This window comes from Halichoerus grypus, chromosome 10 (genome assembly GCF_964656455.1).
Source record: "Halichoerus grypus chromosome 10, mHalGry1.hap1.1, whole genome shotgun sequence".
NCBI lineage: Eukaryota > Metazoa > Chordata > Mammalia > Carnivora > Phocidae > Halichoerus > Halichoerus grypus.
The window spans coordinates 3,156,194-3,177,149 of record NC_135721.1 but is presented as its reverse complement, the minus strand read 5'-3'; the positions used below and the strand labels follow the sequence as shown (position 1 = coordinate 3,177,149).

Sequence of the window (20,956 nt, the reverse complement as noted above, 5' to 3'; positions counted from 1 at the left end):
TTTGAAATGAAAATATAACAATATGGGTTTAGCAGAAAGAAGGGCCAGTAAACATAACTAATAAATAATTTGAGAACAAAAGACAGAGGAAAAGATAATGTGCCACAACATGAAAAAGAAAGAAGGATAAAGCAAAGTAAAGAGCACTTCCTTCTGACAAATCAAAAAAATGAAATAACACATTTTTCTACTGGAGCCGTTCCACTGGAGTTCATGAGACAGCTAATACCCCCCATAACTTACTTCATATTTTTACATTTATTATTACGTTTATTATATGTTTTACTTATGAATATATGAGAGGAATTTTTGTACTTTTTTTAAACTGAAGAAGAACCTGAGTTTCAGAGAGATTATGTGATTTATCCGACGTCCAAGTTCAGAAGCCTACAGTTTCCAATATACAAGATATTCTAACATACAGCAGATTCTAAATCCAGACCCTTTTCTCACCCAAGGATTTATACATAAGAACTTACAGTTTTTAGACATAAATGCATACTGGTTAAATAATGAGAGTATTAAGTGAGTAGTATTTTACGTCTTAATGAGATTTTTCTGAAGATTATGCCTACACTGTATGTATTATCTTGAATTATGAAATTTTCAGGGCTTAGTCTGTAGGGGAAAAGTGATTTAAGGCAGAAGAGACCTTCATACACAACCTTAAATTTAGAATGATTCCAGGACAGGCTGCTCTCATGAACCAGTGTTTTAGGACATACAGGCACTCACACGAAGTTTTAAAGACAATTTAATAGAACGTATCCTAAACCAAATAAACTGTAAACACCCAAAATATAAATTTATAACCTCACCTCCTGGCTAATTACAGAAAGGGATATAAAACAATAATAAAATAAAACATTTGTTATTTAAATTGCAAAGACAATTGAAAAAATATTTTCATATAGTGCTGGTAGTAATGCAAGTTACAGCAATTCCTGCAGAAAAGTTAAGAAAGTAGATAAAAAGAATCATATGTAAAAATATGGATATACACTCAAGATGTATTAGTAGTCAAGGTTATTGTGCAAACATTAAACTTATATTGACTTAGTCATGTAACTTAACACTTAACATATTAATCAAAAGGACAACACAGGGGCGCCTGGGTGGCTCAGTCGGTTAAGCGGCTGCCTTCAGCTCAGGTCATGATCCCAGGGTCCTGGGATCAAGCCCCGCGTCAGGCTCCCTGCTCAGTGGAGAGTCTGCTTCTCCCTCTCCCTCTGCCTGCCTCTCTGCCTACTTGTGCTCTCTCTCTATCTCTCTGTCAAATAAATAAATAAAATCTTTAAAAAAAAAAAAAAAAAGGACAACACAAATACAGATGTATACCATCTCAATTTGCACAAGGCAATATGTAGAATAAAATAGAAAGAGGTATAACATACCTCTTGGTGGTAGGGATATGGTAATTTTATGTATATATTAGGCTTTTACAAACATTCATTCATTCATCCTACCAGCAATATCAGTGACAACATTTTATGATAAGAAAAACATTTTAAACTGTTATTGCCCATTAGGTAGTCCGTAATAACTTATCTTCTGTATATACTCCTTTTCTCCTGAACTTGATCTTTTTGAAATTGTACTCATTCTCCAAAGTACAGCTTGGGTAATTGTCTCAAGATGTATTTAGAACATATAGAGTGTAAGTAAGTAAATTATATCTCCCACGGTTTTTCTTTGGTCAGACCTTTCCTGACTCCCTCGGTGCAGGGCAAAACCAAGAACGCTGTGATTTCTGGTTCCCGATCACACTTCGCTCCTCTTCCACATTTCTTCCAGCAACTCAACAGTAGTAAGTTCCAAATTTTCAGGAGAAGGATTATAGAACACTTAATATTCTGTTCTCCAGAACATCTCTTAGAGCACCTCGCACAGAGGAGGTATGCCAATACACTTTATGCTGCTTTGAAATCTTTGGCTCTTTTTAAAAACAACAGTTGAAAACCTTGTGGCAGGATCAAGGAAACAAAGTGAAGAAAATTAAAAATTGATGGAGTAATGGTTTGCTTTTCTTTCAAAGGTGATGTGACATTTTCATTTCTTTCAAAAAAGCCTAAATTTGTTGGATATATCCCCTGCCATGCTCCATTTCCAGAAATTAGATAAAACACTATGCATGTATATTTAGTTCTATATAAGTTCTATATATTTAATTTTATTTCACACTTTCCCTGTAGAATCTAAACTGTATTTAGAAGTTAACCACTGCACTCCACATCTAATTAAGGATGTAAGGGTTGATATTCAAGGAACATAATCTCCACTGTAGTCCATTATATTTTTTAAAGAAATACTTGAGACATATAGTCCCACAGACTATTTGCAGTGAGAAAAAAAGAAATATTTCTTTCATGCAGACATTAAGTTTTTTATGCTCAATAGGTATATATATACACACATGTAGAACTATTTTTAATTAGTCCTTCCATATCATCCCATTAGAACCCATGCAACCCTGTGAGGTAGGTAGCTTTATTAACTACATATGAAAGCAAGGGAAACAGTTGATGGGAGTTACCATTTTTTTGGCAACTAGCATATCTAGTTGAAGTAAGTTGAACGGAAAAGGACACCTTATTATAAGGATATAGGAATGGGCCACAGAAGGTCTTTGTTCGTTGTGTCCATCTCTTGGCTCCCCGCTGGTGCCATTCTGTTCTCCTTCTTGCTCTCTCACCATCTCTTGATGGGGTTCTATGTGTCTGCTTCTTGTGGAAGGGGGAGAAACATGCCAAGGCCACAGGCCCCATTTTACAAGGCACAGGCTCATCTTGAAGAGAGACAGTCTTCTTTCGTCCAAATTCCCCACAAGAGGGGCTTTCTATAGGCCCAGCGTAGCTCGGGTCCACCACCTACGCTTGGACCCCTTAGGCCATGGGTACAGTGGTCAGAGCTGAGACCTCACTACATGGCTGGCTGTATTGCTGGCCACGTGAGTGGAGACAGGGTGTAAGTGGACCCAGGAGGAAGAGGAGGCATTAGGTAGGTATTTCCTTCCCTGCAAGATGTCCAGACCCAGTCACGTGGGGAGCATCACAGAGCCTCGGAGAAGAAGCCAACTGGAGGACCACCCTCGACTTCCAGATGGGAGGATTCTTTCTTGCTAAAGGAAGAGGAAATGTTTTGACAGGAACCAAGATTGGGAATCTAGATTGAAATCTCTGGCTCAGTGTTCTATTTTCTGAGTGAGAATGAGTCTGGGATTTAAATGAGTCCAGGAGAGCTTTAGCCAGAGAGGGAACATGAAGTATTAGCCCTCCCAGGTCTTGACTGAAGGGATACTATTGAAGGTGGAAGAATTTTTTTTTCTTTGTGTATATGGAAAAAGGCATTAACTTTAACCATAGCAATACCACATCTTGATTTGCATGCTATGGACTATGCATCATTTTATTATTAAATAAAACCATGATTTTACTCTCCCTATTTTACTGATAAGGAATATGGGGCAACGGTTAAGAGAATTGTCTCAAAACATAAAGTTAATGACAGAGAGGGCCAGCATGTATCTTCATGGGTTAAAGGTGGTTCCTAGATCACTCAGGCAGGTCTGGAGGGTCAGGAGTAGGATGCGTCCCCTGACGCCATCTGGGTGGCCCCAAACAGGGCAGCACAAACACAGATGTACGCCATCTCAGTTTGTGTGAAACATGGGAGCAGTGCTGACTTCTGGCTGAGTGTGGAGGACTGATGGTGTAAGACTCAGCTTGCTGGAATAAGAGAGGGTATAATGAAGAAGTCCAGAAACTGTTTCTTTGAGACTGAGATCACACAACACTTGAGTCACTGGGCTGGGCCCTGAGCACCCCCTGCACTGTTGGATGGTCACTTGTGCCATTGGCCCATCTAACATCTTCTGAGGGCAGGCTCCCCATTGCTGACCAGTGCCTTGCTTGGACTCAGCCAAGTGCACGTTCAGACCCGTGGAAACCAAGCCTCCTGGAGCAGGGGCCGACTGACAGGACAGAGACTCCTTCTGAGCAAGGAACTGGTTGTAGGTGCGCAAACACGGCTCAGAGAAAAGCAGAAGAAAGATGAGCAGTAAGAATGAATGGATTTTTATTGTCCAGACAGGAAGTTCTCCAGTGAGGTGTCCCCAGAGAGCAGCCCAGCAAGGTCTGAACTGCTGGGGGAGCTGTTTGAGCTTCAACCTAGAATTACGGAGAGCTGAATATTCAGGAGTCCTTAGGAATCACTTGAAAATGTCACCAAGGAAGACAGGATTCAGAAAAACCCAAACAGAGAAGGGGACTGCAGGCAAAGAGAGTCTCACTAATCATGTTGTTTGCAAGATGCCTGACAATAGATCTTTATTAGGTCATAATAATGAGGCATTTCTTAAGGGCTTAGATCAGAAACTGACCATAACCTGTAATCTCGGTTTAAAATTATGAGATAAAAATATGACAGCTTCCAAAATACAAATAACAGTTGGGACTGTGCATCCTTAGTCTTTGCTCTTATTAAACTTATTTAAATTAGTGCTGAAGGAAATCTCAATTATCCAACTACAGTGCATCCAATGGGCATGTGGCTTTATGAGTGCGTGCATCTTAAGTGACCCTACAGCAGAGAGACCACTGTGTGCTGTCTGCACGTACAGTAATGGTTACAAGTGACTTTCACCCCACGTCGGTCCCTCGCTGGGAATTAATGGGCAGTCTGTTGAAAGCCAACTCATATGTTCAAAGGTCATGATGATGTGACTTAGGCTCACATTTATCACAGGGATAAGATAAGACCCACTTTCTGTGAAAAGGCCAGCTTCAGAAAGAGCATCAGCATCAGTGTGTCAGCTGGTCTCTGGTGACTTTATTGTGTGCTGTGCTTTCTTTATAGCCTGCCTTTGAAACCACCTGTCCAGGGCACTTCCTGCTTGTGACAGTAACAGTTCCAGCATCCCACGGACACCACGCTAATTAGGACTATCCTCCACTCACTGAGAATACCTGACTCTGGCACATGGCCAGCAACAGGCAGACAAGGGTCCTGTTGCCACTCCAGTAAGAGAGGGGGAAGGATGTTTTCAAGTTGCTAATTGTTAGCCATGGAAGAGGGTTAGTGGGGAGCTGCCTGTGGGTAGAGTTAACTCGAATGCAAAAGACAGTATTAAGAAAGTCTTCTGTTCTGATGGGTGTGATTACAGAATGCAGAGTGTCAAAATACAGTGATGCAGCAATCCTCTTTCAGAAATATTTTGAAGCACCAAATAAAACAACCTTATTTTAATTTGATCTTATATTAAAATAGCTTTTTCAGTGGGCAGTGCTTTGGGAGTTAGGCTCCATTTTAGCATTGAATAAAAAACTTGCAGAGATTCAAGAGCCACATCAAAGATAAAGAATCAAGTATAGTCATTTAGATGCAGCTCAAAGAGTGGAGGGCATTTATTCTTGTGATGATCATGGATTAAGTTTTCTTTCTAAAAATCTTTTTAACATATAGTATTGCCTTCTCATTGATGTGATATAGATAACTGATGGTCTTGTTTTATTTTACAAAATAACTGAAATAGCATTCAAAAAAGAAACTTAAAATAAATATTATTGGAGCATCTCTGTAAAGAGACAAAACAGTTTTTGCAAAATCTTCCAACTTCTCAACCTCTAGTATAAGCACCAACCAATTCACACTGCCTCTCTAAGGATGCAGACATATCATGAGTCCCCATTTGGAAGACCTAGAATTCCAAATGTGAATTTGGGACTTGAATTCTTACTGTACTAAGCATGCTTTTCATTGACATTATAAGAATGCTTTATTTCACAGAATCTATACACCAAATTTTATAAATCTCTTTATAATTTCAATTTTCAAAGTTTCTTTTAGGTCAGAAGAAATTGTGGAATCCATCAACTTGAAGAAGTTGAGATTTCCTCAGAAAAATGCCTCATCTGTCTACCCTAGAGGCACCCAGCGCTCCTGAGTTGTGCGCTCTCCTCTATGCCACCCAAATCATGTGAACCATATTTCAAGAAGATTCCTAGAACGTTGTTTTGTACTACTTTAGTGGTTGGGGGAGCAGAGCTAATTTTAACTCACTTTTGAAAACTTGATCACCCAAAATAAATTGCATCCACAAAAATAATATTTGATATTTATGCAAAAAATGTTTTTATTAATAAGTCAACTTATGAATAATTCTCTTGCAGATGTCAACCAATTCAGTAGTGTTCTGGCTTCCATGTCAGAACATATTCAAATTAAAAGTAAGTTCAATGTCTAAAACTAATGATGTAATGTATGGGGATTAACATAACAATAAAAAAAAAATTAAAAAAAAAAAAAGTAAGTTCATAGAAAGTTACACAGAAGATGAAAATAATTCCTGGGCCAGAGATTTTTCAAAACCACTTTTTAAAAAAGATTTTATGTATTTATTTGTCAGAGAGAGAGAGAGAGAGAGCACAAGCAGGGGGGCTGCAGGGGGAGAGGGAGAAGCAGGCTCCGGAGGAGGGACTCGATCCCAGGAACCTGGAATCATGACCTGAGCCGAAGGCAGACGCTTCACCGACTGAGCCACCCAGGTGCCCTCAAAACTACTTTTTCTTAAGAGTTTTATGTGTCTATTTACCCTTTATTTGTTAATAAATATTTATATAAATACAGCAATCCTCCTCTAGAGCATCATTTTATTTTCCTACTAGTATTTCACTTACAGATCAAATTTTTTAAATCTAATTTCCCAATTATAGTCTTTGGAGTAGTCCAGCACTCTAAGACTTTATACCTAAAGGTCCATGTTTAAAATAGTAATAAACAGACAATGAACTTGTTCTGTATTATACTTAAATATTAGAGATTAATCACTGAGCTTATTTTTAGAGCGGTTGACCATCTTTTCAATTCTTTTCAAATGAATATGTGGGGAATGTCTCAGAAATAAACTCATATTTAAGAACAAGAGCACAGAAGTAACAAACATTTCTCAAGATAGGAATTTTAAAGAACTAAATTTAAAAAGTTAAAAACTAGTATGGTTTTAGGTAAAGGTTACAAAACTACAAAAACTAGTCATGAATAAAAATGCTATCTTAATCTATATAGTACAATGTTTAAAGCTGAATTTTTAATAACTGTAAATATGCCATTAAGATACTCTTTCATTGTGTTTTATCTCTTTATGTTAATATGCATGTTTTAATTAAAATAAGCTGGAGATTTGGCATTTTATAACTAAGCTAAAGCAAGAGTATTTGGTTTTTTCCACGCCATTAGGGGGCGGCGTCCCCCAGGGCACAGCCTGCCAAGTAACCCCAGGCAGGCTCAAGGCTTGGAATTGTGGCCTCTGCAATATACCCTCAATAAAACTATTCTCTTATCTTTTCTCCTCCCCTCATTCTGTTTTGCAAGTTGAATAGAGATAAGCCTGGTCAATGTTTACACCAGAGGTCAAGGATGCCTCAGGAGTTGCTTGAAGTCACTGAAGATAAATTTGCCAGTGAGACCCCTTCTCCCCTTGAAGCAAAAGGATGAGGGGCAGGGGAAACATGGCACCAAACCAGGCGACCTGATTGGGTTTAGTGAGCTTTAAACACACACACACACACACACACACACACACACACACACACTACCGTATAGTATATATAGCTCAGAACACCAGAATACCTGTTCAACCCACCAAAACAAATGTCAACAAACAGCAGAAACCTACTGTTTCTTGCAAAACCAGTATAGATGGAAGTTTGGCTCCAGAGGGTCTTTCTCCCTAACCAGAGGATATCTCCATGAAGGAAGAGAACCTCAGCCAAGATTTCTATGATGCCTTGCTCTGCAAAACTGAAGACAGTGATAATGAGGACTGGGAGAACCCTCAGGTCCTCAGTGACCAGGTTAAGGCTGTCTACCAGGTAGGTAGATCTAAGGTCTCTAAGGCAATCCATAAATCCCCACTTCTTATGGAAGAGAGATACACTGACCCATGCGGCCATCCTGGTGGATGGGCTGGTGGAGGCCACTCCAAGCTTAGGCTGCTGCAGGAGACCCTGTTCATAGGCATTGTCATCATGGACCCATTTTTACAGGTTGAGCTGGCTTCTCGTAAGAAGCTTCAACTGGCTGGAATTATTGCTCTGCTCTTGGCTTCCAAATATGAGATGTTTTCTCCAAATTTTGAAGACTTCATTTACATCACAGACAATGCTTATACCAGTTCCCAAATCTGAGAAGTGGAAACACTGATTTTGAAAGAACTGAAATTTGAGTTGGGTCAACGTTTGCCACTACATTTTAGTGTGTGTGTGTGTGTGTGTATAATCAATTTAGATTTCTGGCTATTTGTTGTCATTACATCACACACACTATTTTACACAGTATTTTACAACGAGGTCTACTGGAATTTGGAGTTTTCAGTTCAGCTACTCTGGCAAAATTCCAATTGTGGGATTATACGTTCCCTGTTCTAACCCCTTCTATCCTGTTAATTCAAGAAATGGCAATCTTCACCTGTCTTATTTAGTTATTCGCCCCTGGTTACATTAGACTGTAGCATTAACTCATGGATTCCATTTTAATTTATCCATTGGTGACTCTAGGAGATACACACTCATCAACATAACCCCTAATTCTCACAGGCCAACTAACAGGACTTGGGTTCAGCTCTTTAATCTCCCTGGAGCTTCCTTTCCTGACATTCCCCACCCCACTCTTGGTATTCTAGAAACACCAGGTGTCTTGTAGCTCCTCACACTGTGTGGGTTCATGCTATCCCTCCTTCTTTTCTCGCTCCTTCCATATTTTCTTTGCCTGAATCACCCCTATTTGTCTTTCAATCCCAAGTGAAGCGTCTTCTCATCAAGGCTGTGTACTCATCCACGTGACCAAATTCAGTTGACTCTTTTCTCAAGGTGACAACATTATACTAGAATCAAATTGTGTTTATTTCTTTTTTTAAAAATGTATTTATTTGAGAGAGAGAGAGAGAGAGTGGGGGAAGGGCAGAGGGTAGGGGAGAGAGAGAATCTCAAGCAAACTCCACACTGAACAGGGAGCTCAATTCAGGGCCCAATCTCACGACCCTGAAATCATAACCTGAGACAAAATCAACAGTCAGACACTTAACTGACTGAGCTTCCCAGGCACCCCAAAGTGTGTTTATTTCTATTTCCCCACAAACTTATAAGCACTTTCAAAATAAGTACAAAGATAAGTCTTTCTCAAATCAGACCCCAAGCTCTGGTTTACAGTGACGACTTCTGTTATATTGAACTCAATTAATGCTGGGGAGGAAAATCAGATTGTGGAAACGGGATAACGTGGTTCCAAAGAATCCTGAAGTTAATAAGAATGAAAGAAAGAGAAAATATTGAGTTAGGCAAAAGAGAATTGAGTTGGTGGAAGATAATTATTTGTATGAAAAGGCAATAAGGAACATCCAGGGCTAACAATCAACAATGAGTTAAAACAGCATATTTCTATCCTTGGAAAAGCGCAAAAGCTAAAGGAAATGAATCAATAAGTTTATTTTAGTCCATGCATATTGTCTGAATTATATTTGTATCTCCTATGCTGCGACTCTCCATCCCTTCCACCCCATAGCTTGCTAAAATCATGACTGTCTGGTAACAATGCTGGAGTGAGCAAATGAACAATAGCCAGGTACTGAGGCATTATTATATTTTCCTGATAGAGCAAACAATAAGCTATATATTTTATATCACAGCATAAAACTGTCCACATCCTGTATTAAGTGTCAGGTACAAACAATACTGCATTGATGTTCATACCAATATTGTATAACAATTCTTACTTCTCAGAATTGACAATGTTTTTTTTTTTTTTTTTTAAGATTTTATTTATTTATTTGACAGAGAGAACACAAGCAGGGGGAGTGGGAGAGGGAGAAGCAGGCTTCCCACTGAGCAGGGAGCCCGACGTGGGACTCGATCCCAGGACCCTGGGATCATGACCTGAGCCTAAGGCAGACGCTTAACCGACTGAGCCACCCAGGCGCCCCCAAAAGTGACAATGTTAAATTCCCTGCACAGCAAGAGGGAGAAAGGGGGAAGAAAAGTTAGGTGGATAAACACTGAAATACTGAGTATTCACGGTGAGTGCTAGAAATGTTTGCAGCAAGCAGGAAGTATTATTCAAGCCTCGTATCATTACTGCAAAACTATTTCCTGAGCTTTCTTGGAAAACTACCCAGCACTGACTTAAACCACAGTATCCAACAGTTGTTCTCTCTTTTTACCAGGTACTCAATAAACCGGCGATCCTGGCTTTAGAGGTGTTGGCATTAAAACACATGAATTAAAAAAAAAAAAACAGTAATATCAGTTATTTTATTTTTAAAATTTTTTAAAGATTTTATTTATTTATTTTAGAGAGAAAGAGCAGTAGGGAGGGACAGTGGGAAAGGGAGAGAGAGTCCCAAGCAGACTCCGCACTGAGTACAGAGTCCCACACGAGGCTTGGTCTCATGACCCCGAGTCACAACCTGAGCCAAAACCAAGAGTCAGATGCTTCACTGACTGCACCACTCAGGTGCTCCTCATTTATTTTATATATATAATATATGATTTATACGTATCATTATTTATTATACTAATAATTGTTATTACTTACAACAGCTCTGTGACGTAGGTTTTATTGGTTCAGCTGCACGGGTGTGAGAGCTGTGTCTCAGAGGGCGCATACTGCAGGATCCAGGGCTTACCACCTGTCTACACTCATGCTGATATTGGAACGCAAATTGTTCTGACCCAAAATGCCAATGGTACAAGCGTATAGGCAACTTGGATAATCCTAGATGCAAAATAAAGTCATACATTATGGGTGACGTCGTGCCTCTTGTTCATGGTCAATATTCTCCTGCCATCAGTCACCACTGGGGTTGTACTGTTTTGTGCTGATTAATACCACCTCCTGGGATCCAAACAGAAGGAATCACCACAGAGACTCTGGGCGCATGTACATGGAGTCAGCTTGAGGAATGAGAGGGAAGGCCTGATACTTTGGGGCCAGGAAGAAACTAACTAACACACTATACCTAGAAAACTTTGTTCTATTCCTGATATGGCCACCAACCAGCTATCCAATCTGAGAGATGTCACTTAGCCTTAATCTTGTCATAGCAAAATGCAAGACATGGGGCAAGATTTTTATATCCACTTCTAGCTTTCCAATTATTTGAGCTTATGTTTGTCGACAATCTGAAGGATCAAATCTAAAAAAGTGATTTTAGAATTTGAGAGGCCACAGTCTGCATCGTGGCTCAGCTGCATATTGGCTATGAGACTTCGGACAAGTTATGTAATCTTTTTAAACATCTGTCTGCTCACCTAGGAAGTTAGTAATAACTATTTTATGAACTTACAAAAAGCATTAGAGTTAGTACAGAGAGTCTACTGTGCAATGTGTCTATGGATATCATTGTGGTTGTTGTTAATTGCTTATGTGATTCAATTGTTTATCTGAAAAGCTGAGTGCTACCCCTGGAGGGGTCCCAATTCTCCCATTCTAACTCTTTCTCATCTATGCAGGGACTTAGAATTCATAACACAGAGCTGTCTTTCTGACTTATCCCTGCAGCAATTTAACAATCATAGGCAGGACTAGCCTTTAGTATTGTCAAAAATCAACCTGCTTATAATCCCACAAAATTAGCTCTATCTCTAAGACAAAAAGCTGTCTTAACTGACAGAATCGCCTTTGAAAGTGCAAGTTCCCAGAGAGTGGCCACCTTGAATTTCTAGTTCAGCTTTCAATAGAACCAGTTAATGAGAATAGGCTGGGTATGTGGGGAGAGAGAATGCAAGTCCAGAGAAAAGGAAGGAGTAAAGGCATCAGAGAAAGGAGCAGGAAGGAAGGTGGGCTTCTAGAGCTTCTCTTGTCCTTAGTAGAGTTCTCTTTCTTCCTATCTCTCTTGGCTCTGTGGACCCATGATTCAGGAAGAGGTAGAAGAGGCATAAGCTTTGAGATTTGGCTCCAGAGTTCATGTGATACTTGCAGAAACCTATTCCTTGACCTTGGATATAACTCTTAATTGCTGGGACACCTAGGCTCTTCTGGTAAGATTGGTGTCATCTCTGACCTGCTTACCTGAAAAGTTTCATATGGGACTCAAAGGAGAAGAGAAATATAGGAATGTTTTGAAGGTAGAACTCCTCATGCAATGGGGAGTAATCATTTGCAGTAATTTTACATACATTCTGTACTCTTTGCCAACTTTTATATTATCCAGTTTCTTCCAGTACTACCACTTCTTTTATGGGCCATAAGATTAGATTTAATTATCATTAGAATCAGGTGTATTTCTTATGTAAAATTAATAGAATTGTATGGAAATGCAAATTTATGCAAATATCATGCAAATGAAACCTCAGTGCATCATGTTGAGCTCCCCATAGAATACAGAAAACCAGGCATGGATCCTCTTACAGGAGTAAACATAAGCTTGAACATACACATTTTATGGCATAATTAATCATATGCAATATTACAAGAGTTGTAAGCCAAATTTCCAGTAAATAAAAATGAATTATGAGGCACATACACTTTTAATTCGAGAAGCTGTCCTAGGGTTTGTGATACACACGATTACTCTTGCAATTACCAGGGGTGAGGCATGATTCTCATTTCCTTTAAGGAGGTATGAGAATGAGGACATGATTCAGGGCAGAATGGGTGTCAGAAATAAAGACTGAAAGTGTTCCCAAGTAAAAGGACATAGTCTTCAAGGTAAGGTCTCCAAGTTGGATTTATTTGTATTTATTTACACTTTGCATAATTGTGGTCTAATGTGATGACTGGGTCCTAATACGTCTTCCATTAGTGCTTCCTGGTATTTAGTATTCTGTAATAAATCACCCTGGATGTGTTTATTTATTCAGTAGAGGTTTAATAGTTACTTAATATGCACAAAATGGAATGCTAAATACAAAGGGAAGTTCTTTGCTCTCCTGAAGTTCTTGGATAACTCAGGAGATAAGACAAGAGCAAGATTCATTAGAATTCATGGTAGAAGACCAGGGGAGGTTCAAGAAGCCTTTAGGGAGGCAATATGTTGGCTCGTGGTATTGAAAGATAAATAGAATTTATAACCTTGATATATGTTTAGGATTTTGTCAGAACCTCTGTTCAGAAAGAATTAATTTTCAGACTAATTTGATATCAAGGGGCCTTCATGAAATTTCTATAAGCTGGCTTTCTCTTTAAAAAGATGTTTTATTATCCAATATGCTTCATTAGTTGTTTCTATGTGGTCTCTAAGTGTTCCTTTTATTAGACAAATAATTTCTAATTCCTATTATGTGTCAGGCACTAGGTACCAGGTGTTGGGAATACAAAGTTAACAAGGTAGGGTCATTCCTGGCCTTCATGAAGCATTTAGATTAGTCGGGGAGATAGATATTAAGTAATCAAATAGATAATGACAGTGATTGTGAGTGCTGTGGGAGAAGTGGAAGATCCTGTTGTGTGCCTTGCATGGTAATGCTTACTGTATGACTGACACACTAGTTAGGAGGACACCAAATAAAGCAGAAAGAAGGATGGTCTGGGATGCAAAGTAGACAGTGAGGGCAGAGAATAGTAATCAATGGACAGGACGTCCAGAGGTGCGGACAGGTGCCAGGTCACAGTGATGGTCTTGCAGACCTGGTGACTTTTCACACTAGGAGTGTTTTAAAGAGTTGTTTTGTTTTTTGTTTGTTGTTGTTGTTGTTTAGAAAGGGAGAGAGAGCAGGGGGAGAGGGAAGGGCAGAGGGAGAGAGAGAATCTCGAGCAGGCTCCCGGCTGCGTGTGGTGCCCAATGTGGGGCATCAATCTCATGGCCCTAAGACCACAACCTGAGCTGAAACCAAGAATCAGAGACTTAACTGACTGCACCACCTGTTTTAAAGAGTTTTATATAAGCCTATAGTATGATCACTTTTACTTTTTTCTTTAGAATCTCTCTGGCTTCTGTGAGAAGAAAGTGTTCACAAGAGGTGAGAGTGTTTCTAAGGAGAAAGTTTGGGACATTTGGCCATATGCCCAGAGGGAAGGAAAGCAGTTCAGCCTAAAGCAGCACTAAAGGCTGAGATACATGGACACACATGAGGGAAAAGGAAGGGCAGTGGCTGCACTTAGGGGTGGTCCAGGTGGGTTAACGGACAGGAAAAGCTGAAGGATCATTTCCGGTACTTTGTCACACACAGGTGAAGAGGAAAGCTCTTCATAGAGAAGAGTGCCACTAGAGAAGGAACATATTTTTCATTGTGCTGAAATTAACTGTGGTTTATCCAAGTGGTGATATTAGGGATCACCGGGTAGATATGTTTGGAATTTGGAACAAAGTTCTAAAAATAGCATATAAAAGTGATCATCTTAGACACCAGTAATAATCGGTCTCCACAGTGGAATGAACCGAGAGAAGCGGTCTCTTAACTCAGTCTGCTCAGTTTCCGCATTTTCTGCCCCAAATGGAACAAAAGAAAGGCAGAAGAAGCACCCAATCACACAAAAAGAGGTGAGCAAATCTCAGAGCTCTGGATGACTAGATGTATGGCTTTGGTCAAATGCCCTGATCACTTAGAACCTCAGGTCCACTGCTGTGGAATGAGGACACACATGGATTTCCACAGAACATTTGGTTTACTAAGTATGATGGTATATGGAAAGTTCAGGGCAAAATTGAAGTTAACCTTCCCTGACTCAAAACTCTCCTTTCTCCCCCCGACTCTTTCTCCCAACAAAAACATACAGACTTGGGGATGGGGGCCACCTAACTGGCTCAGTCGGTTAAGCAACCCACTCTTGATTTCGGCTCAGGTCATGATCTCAGGGTGTTGAGATTGAGCCCCGTGTCCGGCTCTGCGCTGGGTGTGTTGCCCGTGTAAGATTTTCTCTCTCCTCCCTCTACCCCTTCCCCACCCCATGTGGCACATGTGTGCTCTCTCTCTCTAAAAAAAAATAAAATAAAATAAAAATAAAAATAAAGTAATAATAATACAGACTTGGGCTTTCATTTCCTCTTTCCTCCATCTCAAGAAAATGTTCAAAACATCCTAGAATATATTGATTACAATAACTTTTCTCTCCCGTGCACACACATAAGCACACACACCCAGATACAAACTTACAAAAGCCTCGAATTGGAAAATGGAGACAATTTAGCTACCTGAGAGCAAGTGCTTTGTAGCCTAACGCTATAGAGTTTTAAACTAAAAGCCAAAGAATGAACAAAACAAAAAATATAGCCACTGGATTTGTAAATTTTTAATTACTAAGGACAAAGAGGAAATCAAAAGAGGAGAATATTTAGAAAGTAACAAACCCTGAATAAAAAAAAAAAATGAACCTAGTAAAAGTCTTAAAATACTTCATATCTAACCAAATGGGTACTAAAAATGGAACTAAACAGCCAACCTGGAGGGAAAACAAACAAAAACCCCACAGGAAAGGAGAAGACCTGTGTTTTCCCTCTGGTTTCCCTCCAGGCACCTGCTGATGAACTTTGGAGCCACCGGAAGTCAGACATGGCATTAACTCTTTGGCCGAGGGATGTGTGTCATTTGCACATTGGGAGCTCTAAAGGCCAGGTCTCATCAGTTCCTCCGTCTTGTCCCTGTTTGCCATGGACCACAGTGCTGGCTACATCCTGGAGTCAGGGTCACCCAGAGAGGTGTTCTTGCCCCCCTGCAGTGGGAGGGGAGCTGGAGACAGACGGGGATTTGATGCTTTAAGCCGCTGAGATTTTGCGGTGCTTGTTACCGCAGGCCCCTTATCCTGATGGACAGGCCAGCCAAATGTATTCAAATAAGGGAAAACACTAAAAGATAACAGCAGGAATTAGTAAAAGGGAATGTCCCGTGCCACAGGAAAGGAGGAATAAATCTAAGACCTCTGATAAAGTTCTGATTGATTAAATTAAAAAATTGAGCAAGAATACACACGTAAAAAATTTTAGCAACAAATCAGGGGGTATAACCTCAATTCTAGAGGAGAAAAATGTTTAACTTTTATGAATGTTATACATTATATAAAGTACTATGTTAATAAGTTTGCAAATATACTAAAAGATATTTTTTCTAGGGAACTGTAAGTGAAAAGAATTCTATAAAAAAGTACCTGGTTCACGTGTTTTAGGAGCTTTATATGTTCTTCAAGGAATACATACTTTCTAAAGCATTTCAAGTTTCAAAACATAGAAAAAAGATCAATATGTTTAAAAGACTGATGACCTAGATATCTATCTATGCCTGCATGAATGCAAATACACACACAATTTCAAGGTTACAAGGATGTTCCAATACTGCAAGAATTTAATGCATATTTCCTAATTAATGTGTATAATTCATCTAAGTAATAGTTTAGAAGTGGAAATCCATCCACTCTTTTTGAGTGGCAAAAAAACTAATTTTAAAATGTAAAATACTTTCCTGATTAAAGGAGATGTCAGTAAATTTGTTATGGAAGAGAAATGCCTTAATATGATAAATGGAGTATATCTAACACTGGTTTTAAGTATCCTAATTAATTCAAAGCACAGTGGAATTCCTATTAAAATCAGGAACAAAACAATCAGCCCCATTATCACTGTTATAATTCAACATTGTTCTTGAAGTTCCAGCCAAGGCATCAGGCAAGAAATATAAATCTTTGTATAAACAATGGAGAGGTTACCATTACACTCAAAAGGCCTGATAGTCAAAATAGAAAGTTTAGTAGTCTCAAATGAGGACTTATTCAAATTTTTAAGAATTCATAAAGCTGAAATAATGACATCCAAATTTCATCTGTTTAAGATTAGATGTGTCACATGAATTGCTTCCAGGCCAGGAAATTACACTGGGTTAGAGTCCACTAAAAATAAGCTAACAAAGACAGCATAGAGACATGTTTATTAATTATACTTTATCATAAAAATAAAATATCGTTTAATAAAATATTATTTAATAAAAATATATCATTTAATAAACATATTAGGATTTTGTCAGTATATACTATTATAAATAGCTCTTCATAAGGACTCAGCCATAGTTCTGAAATGGTGCCCATGATAATTTACGTCCACACATCTTCTTCTGTTCAAGACTTAAAGAAAATTGTTGTCTCTTTGATTAAGGTATTTTGTAAGGGTTACCATTCCTCTCCACGCATACTGGCTGAAGTTGTCTGCAAACTTTTACAAGAAATAAAAGCCAAGTCCTTTGCTATTTCGAAGCATGATGCCCCAGCAGCTTGTCTGATACTCAGCATTGCTTCTTCAGCAGTAACTAAGCAATGACCCCCCCCCCCCCAGGACCACCACCTCCTCCCAGTTTGGATAACTGTTGCTCTTGCTTAATATAGAACAATAAGCTTAGATGGCATAGCATGACTGACTATTACCTATTTTATTTCTATTCCCTAAGCTAAGTATGAGTTTTTTGCCTCGCTAGAGAACTCTAATGTAAATAAATATTTTTCAACTCTTGAAACCCTTTATTGCATTTATTACTGCTAAGTTGTTGGGTGTTGTCATCCAGACCACAAGAATTCCTGTTAAGTGGCTCTATTGAACAAACTCACTATGAGTTCAGGATCAAAAACAGCTAAATTGATTGACTTGTTTGCTCCAATCTTACGGAGAGTTAATTCATGTAATTGTCGTATTTTATCTTGGCTTGGCTGCTAGGGAAATTGAACTCCATCTAGCACAAAATGGTATGCTAAGCATTTCTCTGTGCTGGGTTTACCCTGGCTGCAAGTTACTCTACCCCCTCCTGTTTCCTCACACTATTCCAACTTTATTGTTTATTGTCTCTTATTGAGATTTCTTAGTGTATGTTACCTTAACTTATTTTATCAATGAACTAAGCAATATGCATATATAAATTCTGCTTAAATTTCGCAAGTTGGCATCACATACTATTTTTTTAATTGTCTCCCTGTTTTCTTCCCTCTTCATTCTCAACCATTTCCATCTATCTTTTGCCTGTGTGTCTACCATTTCCCCTGTCAGAATATTTTAATCAAAGGAATAGCCTCAGTGAAGCCGTAAACAGGCTCCGCTCTGTGAAGGTGGTGATCGTATTCTCACTGTGGATTTCGAGTCTTCTTACCAACAGCATGGTCACATGTCTGAAGAAAGGCAAAAAGGTGAATTTTCAGAAAGAACAAATGCAGATCAGTCCTTTGGGACGTCCAAGTACCCGTAGGATCTTGTGAACTGCTAATTGCTTTAAATACCACTCTTGAAAGTGGTCCAGGGACGGTGAGTCCGTACAGTGTCTTATTAGCTGAATCAATATCTATGCTTTAAAAATTGGCAAGAACACGAAGACCTTGAAGCTTCTTTTGTTACAAGGAAACCAAAATGGAATATTAAATATTTAAAAAGTAGGTCAGACTTAATAAATGCATTTTCAAGTAATCCAGCCTTTAAATTAAGCCGCAGTATGGAATAGATGGATTTGAGACGATGTGCCGGCAGCCACGCCAGTCCACATCGGTGCTCCTATTATGTCAAAATTCTATTTACACAGAAATAGCTTAATGCAAATTTACATCCAAAAAGCCACAATAAGGACCCAGAAAATTAAACACCTAATTCTCAGTAGAGGCAAATGTGCCGGCAGGGCGGAGATTATGCCAAGACTTGGTGTCATAAAGTCTGGAAGGCACGGTGACAAGGAAAAGAGGTTGTGACAAACACACACACACATTACCACGGAGATGTCAGAATTCCCATCTTGCTTCCACCACACGATGACAGGATTTTCCCCACTGCATTGAGAATGATGTTTTCCAGCCACTGCTAACAGGCTCTGGGAATGGGGTGGTTTTAATGAAATACACCCTGGGCTCTGCAATCTTTCAATGCACGAGCTAGGTGGATGTATTGTATAACCTTTTCTCTGTCACTGAGTCGGGGACGGTGCTGCTGGCCTGGTTCCATGAAGATCGTCTTCCTGGGGAAGATGGGCGGGCCAGAACTGTCAGCATCTGTCTCTATTTGAGGCAAAGACCAGAGGACTTTGCTGATACTTGTCTCTTGAATAAAGCAGTAATGAACAAGGCACAGATCAACGCTCTATTTAAACTCCATCAATCTGCTCCCGGTGCTTTGCACGGGGACTGCTTTGCCGGGCACGAGGGCAATCTGGATTGATCCCCAACTATCCTCAATTGTTTTAACCCTGCTCAGCACGGGTATCTACTAAAAGCACAAGATCCATCCGATGAGAAACAACTCTAGAGATCAGTTAGCATACATTTTCTGACTTCTGGGTGCACCTTAGAACACCTAGGGAGTTATTCTATCCATAGCTTAGAGAAGATCGTGATGAGGGCCTGCCCAGACCGGCAGAATCTGCATGGTTACCATGGGGGCCCAGGCATCCTGTCGCAAAATGCACCCAGGCAACTCTAATGTGTCATCCAGAGGGTGAACATTTTACTTCCAATCTCTGCCAGATATGTGGACAGGCTTAAACATCCTTTACAAGAACTTGTCTACTCTGTAAAAATTACATTACCTGAGACTTCCTCCTGCAAAAGGTGGCCTATTTCAATTTCAGAAACTCTGATTTTTCTAAAGCAATTCCTTCTAGGAAAAAGAAAAATGTCCCCTTGCTACCTTCACCTTTTGGAACCACAGAGAATATATTTTACCCCTTTCTATATTTGAAGGTAAAATTGTCATTATTATGACTCCATTATGTTTCTTTTCAAAGATATCTCCACGTCCTCCTTGTGGTTTCAGGCTGTGTGTCCACACAAACGGATGCTTCTTCATCACCAATTGAAATGAACATATAAAGTGAGAACAACTCCCTTGGTTTGATGGTAAAATGTTCTTGGTTACATTTGAGAACAGTATTTCAAAAGGTAGTCCGTACAAGAGAAAAGTCTTAGGAAAAGCCCTCGCAAATAGTAAGGTCTAACTTCCACAGAAGTATTCCTGTGCAAGGCTGTTGTAACTAAGAAATTCTCATAATATCTGAGTGAGGCCACTTAAAATGCTTTGGCCCTGAACTGAAAAGAATTCGTTTATCTTACAAGTTAAATATCCCTGTCTTCACAAACTCCTGCAAACCTTGGATGCACTGGGAAGACACAGAGATGTATGATCTATCCCTTGTAGTCATGTGCTATTTTCAGCTAAAACGTATTAAAAATTCTAATATCAATAATGTTCAGTCTTATTTGCATTCACTGACTCCACCGCATGTTTAATTTTGATTTTAAAACATTATAGACATTATTTTTTAAATAGCTTCACCTTGGGCACCTGGGTGGCTCAGTTGGTTAAGCGACTGCCTTCGGCTCAGGTCATGATCCTGGAGTCCCTGGATCGAGTCCCACATCAGCTCCCTGCTCGGCAGGGAGTCTGCTTCTCCCTCTGACCCTCCCCCCTCTCATGTGCTCTCTCTCATTCTCTCTCTCCCAAATAAATAAATAAAATCTTTAAAAAAAAATAAAATAAAATAAATAGCTTCACCTTGAGAAAGCTGTAATAAAACATAAAGTGAGGGAGAAAGTTCTTAATTTGAATTGCAATGCATCTTTCCTTTAACTGTATGGTAACAGGAATATTATGTGATTTGAAGACAAAACTTGACTTGTGTTCAGAGTTTAGTTACTTACCTTTAGTCCTCAAATCACCTCATTTAATCCTAAAATATTTCTGCAAATAGGCATAATTATTATTAGCACATCATTTTACAAATGTGACTACAAAATGTCAGAGAGGATAAAAAATTTAAGCAATCCAATAAACTGTGCACCTGTATTGATTTTAATTATTTTACCTCCAAATTGATTAATCTTTCCATGTTTTCACATAAGTCAAGGTAAGGTACACATTTCTTTTCTTTTTCTCTTTCTTTCTTTTCTTTTCCTTTTTTTTTTTTTTTTTTTTTTTTGGTGCACTTTTCTGATAAGAAAGCTATCCTTCCCCCCAAACTCTCAATCTCTCCCATATATGCATTCCAAAACTGAAGAAAAGAAAGAATTCCATATCACCACA

At 39.2% G+C, this 20,956-nt stretch overlaps 1 pseudogene; it reads left to right on the top strand.

Annotated features, from left to right (window-relative positions):
- Positions 1 to 14,035, top strand: part of LOC118529414 (G2/mitotic-specific cyclin-B2-like) — a 39,793-nt pseudogene extending 25,758 nt beyond the window's left edge.
- Positions 14,036 to 20,956: the final 6,921 nt, after the last annotated feature.